The 7,514-nt window shown below is 42.5% G+C and overlaps 1 protein-coding gene across 1 annotated transcript in view; it reads right to left on the minus strand.

Annotated features, from left to right (window-relative positions):
- Positions 1 to 3,648: 3,648 nt before the first annotated feature.
- The window catches only part of LOC128706246 (probable G-protein coupled receptor Mth-like 11), a 137,951-nt gene continuing 134,085 nt past the window's right edge, over positions 3,649 to 7,514 (minus strand). The window contains exon 9 of the mRNA XM_070102511.1: positions 3,649 to 4,209. The gene's annotated coding sequence lies outside the window, so the exon portion shown is untranslated. The remainder of the gene's footprint in view (positions 4,210 to 7,514) is intronic.

Consider the following 7,514-nt stretch of genomic DNA (forward strand, 5'->3'; position numbering starts at 1 on the left):
TCTTGAGCCACTTTTGCACAAAGTTTTTCAGTGTCCCAAAACCATGTGCCCTGTTCCCCTTCCTGGATCCGTCCCTCGCTGCATCTTAACGTAACGTTAAGTACCTAAGGGCTCGGCCGTCTTTAAACTGATCTAGCTTCAATGTACTGTGTTTCAGCTCATCGGCTGATGATCGTCTCTCTCTCGGCCAGAGTGCACCTGAACTGCTATTGGACCACTGTTTCTGGATCATGACTTAGAAAGTGGCCTGGACAAGCATTTTAGCTGTAGTATTAGACACTTTTGCAACATTTGGGAATCTTTGTTGTGGAAACGTTTCGCTAACAAGTGGCTTCCTCAGTCCGGTACAGAGATGATTGGTGAAAGAGTGTGAGGTAATCAGTCCCTCAGCCTCGAGTCTGTGTTCAGTCCATCAGTCTTGAGAAAAGTACATACAGCATATGGGCTGTATGTATTACATAAAATATAAACTAATGAACGGTTATGGAAACCATCTGCGAAATAGCTAAAAAAAATTGTTACGAAAATATTGACAAGCTACAAAAGTCCACAATAGTCAAGAAAAATGTCCAATCATTATATCAGTATCTGTCCTGAGAAGTGTCAAGTATAAACAGACTAAATTATCTTATTGTGAAAATAACTTGGAAGCCGACACTAACACAGTGCACACAGCTTTACTGGTTAGAAGCCAGAAACCGAGGTGGGATTACCCAGCAGGTGCAGAATTTCCTAGAACTTGTCAAGCAGCGCCTGTTCAGTCAACTTAGTGTCAATGAAAGCTGTCTAGCAGTAATAATATAATGAAACAGGGGAAACTATTTTACTGTTACACCCACAGTGAGGGAATAAAGTACCCGATTCGATGTGGGTGAAAAAGAAACCCACTGTGTGTAACGACATAAAAGAAAATTTCCTTATAAAACTGTCTTCATATTACCACTTGCCGGGTAATAACACTCAACCTAAAACGTGTCTAGCCCCATCACCCAATGTTGAGTTCAAGTTACCCCATTCCCCCTACCCTCATTGTATGTTTAATACATCTGTTACCTTGTCTCGGCACCCTCACCCCGTGCTCAGTATACGTTAGTTACCCATCCTCCTACCATCACCCCATTCCCCCAATCTTGCCAATCTTAAAGTCCAAAGTTTAGAAATATACAACTACTAACCAATGTTACGGAAGAATAAGACGCAGCACTTGAGAACGTATCGCCAATCCGTGGCTTTATCAATCCAATGCAGATAATAATACTGGAGACCATTTCCATTTTCTCTTAAAAAATGACAGACAAGAACAGCCGAGAGTGAAATAAAATTTTGAAATTTGACATCTTTACAGTCTAATAATAATCCATAGCGTCCTTTAAGACACATCAGTATTGAAGTTTTAAAACCAATTGGATGAGACATTCAGAAATTATTGCACGTAGACCATTATTCAAATTTTAATTAAATTTCATCAATAAAATTGGAAAATTGGCACTTACACAGTCCAAGATGAAACCAAAGATTTAGTTAGGATTTGATGATCAGAAGGTGGATCCTCCAATTATTACATGAAACCACTTTTTTATGAATATTGGCAAGTTATAAAATCTATAGAGTCCAAAATGGATGTGAACCTTTTCTAGAGTAAAGCCCATCTAGCTGAAAGTTTGAAGCGGGTCTGAAGCCCCCCCCCTCCCTTTTTTAAGTTATTAATAGCCCGGAAACCAAAACTGGAAATGGTCTATATAAAACTGATCAGAGGGCATCTGCAAATGCCTACAGTTCCATTAACCCTTCTTAAGTTACAGTACTCCATTGTTAACAATTTGAAACAGATCAGACGAGTCATTAAGTTTGCTAAAAACCTTGTAAGAAAAAACACCAACCATTTCTTATGTTAGCCTAATGCACATTTTCTTAGAGCTGCAATATATGAAGAAAAACAATATGTGATATAATAATACTGAATATAACAGTGGATCATCTCTTGTACATCTTCAAGTGTTCAAATGCATTCATCCGTGAAATCAACACTATAACCATTCCTAAACTACCACAAACTCTAGACTAGAGGATCTCTTCAATGAAGGTCAATGTTTGCCGCAAGAGAAAAACCCAAGCTACTTTTGGCTTGGCTCCAAGACACTCCTCAGTTGCCGCCTCCACCTCACACTTAAGATTATTCTACAATTCAACACTTTTTACTGGCGCCGGACATATTCAGTTGATCAACTGTATCTGTTGCTTGCCTGAAAATTGTTCCCGAATCACCCCTACAGATCATGCTCCTCGACTGGATAAGAAATATTAACTGAATAAATATATTATCAAGAAACACTACAAAATAAACACAAAAATAATGAATTACTGATTGTATCTTACACTTGACACTCCACGGGAACGACCATCAATCCTGTCAGTGTGTAAAAAAGACGGTAGTACCTCTACGGACGGCTGTTGTCTACCTACGTTAGTTACAAATATAGCCTAAAAGAAATCATGCCATAAAGGGATAGTGAAATACTGCTTTCATTTTACAACACATGTCAGATTTAAATTGGAACATATAGCATTGAGATGGTTTTTTAATTATAAAACGTAGATAAAATAGAAAAGATCAGTAGACATTATGGCTTCCAGAATTAAAATAAAAAAAAATTAGGAAGGGTAAAAGCACTGAAAATATCGTCGTTGGCTATGATGAACACACAAAAAAATCATAAAATATGAAAAAAAAAAATATTCAGTCTGTTGCAATGATACGACAAAGTAAACGCTACATACGTGTTACTTGCTTCGAGAGTTTTCGTACTCTCGTAGCCCGGCCTGGGCCAGTCTCATCTGGTGCTTGCCTAGTCAACCAGGCTTTTGCTGTTGGAAGCCCACTGGACCACATATCCATCACATCCCCGTTGATCTGTCACTTGGCGGAGGTACTTTCATATTTTTTCTCTTTCAGATTCTACACTTGTTACGGCAGTTTCTAATATCTTCTGGTAGAATTTTGAATAGTCTGGCCTCACAGATGTTGATACCGTGCTCTCTTAATGTACTAATGGCGCCCTTATTTTTCACGGGTTTATTTTACATTTCAACCTGTATCTCCCATCCCAGTACGATATGGCAGTGTGTAGATTTGGGACCAAGCCCTAAGTTATTTCCAAAACAGATATATAACATTCCTCCTCTCCAAAAAATGCATATTCAGAACTTTGAGGCGTTTCCAGCTACTTAAATGCTTTATTGGCTCTATGTGGGCCTTAAACAATATCTGTTCCAGGTCTGATATCTCCCCTGCCTTGAATGAAGCCGTCAATATTGAACAATACTGTAAGCGAGAAAGCGTGTGCACAAGTGATTTGAATAGCGCCATCATAGCGCAAATATGTAAAAAATTGTATACCTGGAGTTTACCTGGAGAGAGTTCCGGGGGTCAACGCCCCCGCTGCCCGGTCTGTGACCAGGCCTCCTGGTGGATCAGAGCCTGATCAACCAGGCTGTTGCTGCTGGCTGCACGCAAACCAACGTACGAGCCACAGCCCGGCTGGTCAGGAACCGACTTTAGGTGCTTGTCCAGTGCCAGCTTGAAGACTGCCAGGGGTCTGTTGGTAATCCCCCTATGTATGCTGGGAGGCAGTTGAACAGTCTCGGGCCCCTGACACTTATTGTATGGTCTCTTAACGTGCTAGTGACACCCCTGCTTTTCATTGGGGGGATGGTGCATCGTCTGCCAAGTCTTTTGCTTTCGTAGTGAGTGATTTTCGTGTGCAAGTTCGGTACTAGTCCCTCTAGGATTTTCCAGGTGTATATAATCATGTATCTCTCCCGTCTGCGTTCCAGGGAATACAGGTTTAGGAACCTCAAGCGCTCCCAGTAATTGAGGTGTTTTATCTCCGTTATGCGCGCCGTGAAGGTTCTCTGTACATTTTCTAGGTCAGCAATTTCACCTGCCTTGAAAGGTGCTGTTAGTGTGCAGCAATATTCCAGCCTAGATAGAACAAGTGACCTGAAGAGTGTCATCATGGGCTTGGCCTCCCTAGTTTTGAAGGTTCTCATTAACGAGGCACCACGAGCACAGCTTTACAGCCAAGAAACATTTCGTTTATACAAGGTATCTTGCACTGGAAGCTTCATCGACTACCATTCATCGATTTTACAACCATATATTATCCACATAGCCTCGTACTTATAACAGACGACCAACAACAGTATCATCTGGGGGAGAAAGAAGTCAGACCTATAGTACGCAGCATCAGCATGGAGCCCACAAAGTCAAACACATAAAGATGCCATTAAAAGCCCTGAAATTTATCACCGCCTAGTTCTGGAGCTAAGGGATATTAATGAGGACTGAGTTAAGAAGCAAACCTCACATCGATGAAAAAGTGATACCGACTCGGTGGACAAAGACTGACATGAGAAACCAGAACAAGGCAGAGATAAAGTTAAACTCCGATGAACCACAGGGATGGTAGGACACATTTTTACGCTCTATGATGTTTAAATGATATGAATTGGGTGCAAAGGTTGCAGACTCAAATTCCTTATAAGGATACCTAGGTATATATGGTAAAGGCTTCCAAAGGTAAAACATTGTTGTTGGAGATTCGCCGGTACATTTGCCGGCCCGAGTCTCTTCCAGATGGTGACCCGGCCCTGGCTCCCGGTCACGGGAGTGTCTTGCAGGGTGCTGCGAGGGCGGCTGATGAAGCTGCACAGCAGCAGGCAGTGTCAGGAAGGGCCGAGAAAGCGATCATTATGTAGTGTGGGGTTCGAGTGCTGGAACTGGGTAAAATCTCACACTTCGGACGGATGTTAACGTATAATTATGAGTACTAAAGGAGGAACGCCAAGCCTGATCCGTCGTCTCTGATACCCTGCTCTGAACTGCTACATCGTGCCCGGAGGGCGGCGGCACTCAACATCATGCTATGGTCAGCAGAATGACTCAAAAGTGGTCAGTGATCATGTAAGATGGTGAATCAGCAACAGTTGGTGCGAGTCACTACTACTGACACTACTGGTAACTGATACTACCGAGAATTACAGGGTCCAATGGAGCCACACCCCAGCTTTAGGCCATGGCCCGAGTGCTGGGGAACTCAGCTTCATATTGATTGGCTGATGGGAAGCGATGCTACTGGGGACTAGCGTTTTTGATGTTTCTGTAAAACCAAGCCGATTGACTGAGGGTTAGGTACCGGAGCTCTAGTGCAGTCAAGTACAGCTCTGTGAGGACGCAAAATAACCCCCATCCCAAACCTCATAACACCAATTTCCCTGCACCATCACACACCCATCTTCCCAACCTATTCAGTAACTTTTATTAACTTCCCCAACCATCACCCAACCCCCTAATATGCTAATAAAAACTACCTACTCCACCCTAACAAACTTTTCCCCCCTCATTCCTTGACTCATACCACAAACAACTGCATTTACATGCAACTGGTGAACACTCCAGATTACAGATACCCAAAACCAAGTGGTGAAACAACACAGGAAAACGGTAGACTGAAGAAACACGGAAAAATAATGTACTCTTAATAGATGGATCATCAAGAAAGAGTGAATTTAATAATAGAATGTGTAAAGGTACGAGTAAGGACAGGACGGAAGCCAGACCGACGGTGGCAACAACATTTTACAAAGAGATTACAACATAATGAGGAAAGATATCAAAAGGGGAAGGAGGCGTGGCCTTTCTGACTAGAAACAATGGAACCTCGAAAGAAAAATATCTATCTCAAACCGTTGAAATTTTTCCAACTTTATAACAAGAACTCTTCAAGACAGGACCAAGGTGCTTTTTAAGCAGGCGAAGAGCTCTTTATCCAGTGAATTCGACCTATACACAAATAACCCGCACATAGAAGAGATGAGCTTACGGCGACGTTTCGGTCCGACTTGGACCATTTACAAAGTCACACTAACGAGAAGTAGAGCAGGAAGGGTATATATAGGCAGGAAGTGGTAGTGGTAGTAGTAGTAGTAGTAACAGTAGTGGTAGTAGTGGAGGTGGAAGGAAGTAGTAGTGGGGAAGTAAGGAGGAGCAGCCAGTCAAATACTAGGAAAGAGGAGCACTGCAAGGGAGCTAGGTGCCCACAGAGGATAAGAGCAAGAACACAGAAGGGGGGAAATAAAAAAAAATAAATAAATAATGAAGGAACAAAAACACAAGGCAGAAGAAAGACAACCCAGAGGAGAAAAAGGAAAGAGGAAAGGGGAAGAGGGAGAAGAAAAAGGAGGAATCAGGTTAGGTCACGGGTGTTCTGAAGTTTGGAGCATTTTACAATGTAGTGGGAAAGGAAGGCATCTACAGAGACGAAGCCAGGACTAAGATTCATACAAGGAAAGTTGTGTATTAGGGTAGAGGATTCAACCAGACGGCGACTGTTAAAGTTGGAAGTAGGGAAGACAGTTTTAGCAGAAGACCAGTCAATAGGATGGCTGTGATCTTTGACTTGACAGAAAAGAGCATTGTTAGTGTCGGCAAGCCTAACACTACGTTTGTGCTCCCTAAGTCTGTCAGAAAGAGATCGGCCAGTTTCTCCAAAGTATTGAAGAAGACAGGAGGAACAAGAAATAGAATAGACACCAGGAGCATCAGTAGAGGGAGGAGAGGTATGAACGAGATTAGTGCGAAGTGTGTTAGTTTGGCGGAAAGTAAGCTTGATGTCTAAGGGACGGAGAGAGTTGTTGAGATTAGAAAGACCGGAAATGTAGGGAAGGCAGAGGACAGAAGAGTTCCCAGGAGTAGAGGGTTTGGGGGAGAAGAAATTACGTTTAGCACGTGAGAAGGCAGAGTCTATGAAATGGGAAAGGTAACCAAGACGGGAAAATGAATTATGAAGAGTGGAAATTTCTGCTTGAAGGAACTGAGGACCACAAATGCGGAGAGCACGGAGAAAGAGGGAGAGGAAGCATGATAAGAAAAGTAGTGAATGTACATGCCACTGTGCATAGGTTTACGGTAAACGGAAAAAGCAAATCCTGTATCTGAGCGGTGGACATGGACATCAAGGAAAGGAAGCAAGGAATTAGATTCCCATTCAGCTTTAAATTTAATGGAAGGGGCAAGATTATTAAGAGCATCAAGAAAAGGTTGGAAGAGACTAGAGTCATGAGGCCACAAAGCAAAGATGTCATCTACATAGCAGAGCCAGAGTGAAGGGGGCAAATCGATGGTAGGAAGAAGAGCAGTCTCGAAGTATTCCATGTAAAGATTAGCAAGGACAGGAGAAAGAGTAGAGCCCATAGCGACGCCGAAGGTTTGAGAATATTTCCCTTGGAAGGAAAAGGAATGAGTCCACACACAGGCGGATAAGATCAAGAAAGACATCAGTAGGTATAGGGAGATGAAGAAATCCTTCATTGGCCTTCTAAGAAAATCAAGGACATCACTACCACTTCCTGCCTATATATAACCTTCCTGCTCTACTTCTCATTAGTGTGACTCTGTAAATGGTCCAAGTCGGACCGAAACGTCGTCGTTAGCTCCTCTCTTCTATGTGCGGGTT

This window comes from Cherax quadricarinatus, chromosome 82 (genome assembly GCF_038502225.1).
Source record: "Cherax quadricarinatus isolate ZL_2023a chromosome 82, ASM3850222v1, whole genome shotgun sequence".
Lineage (NCBI taxonomy): Eukaryota > Metazoa > Arthropoda > Malacostraca > Decapoda > Parastacidae > Cherax > Cherax quadricarinatus.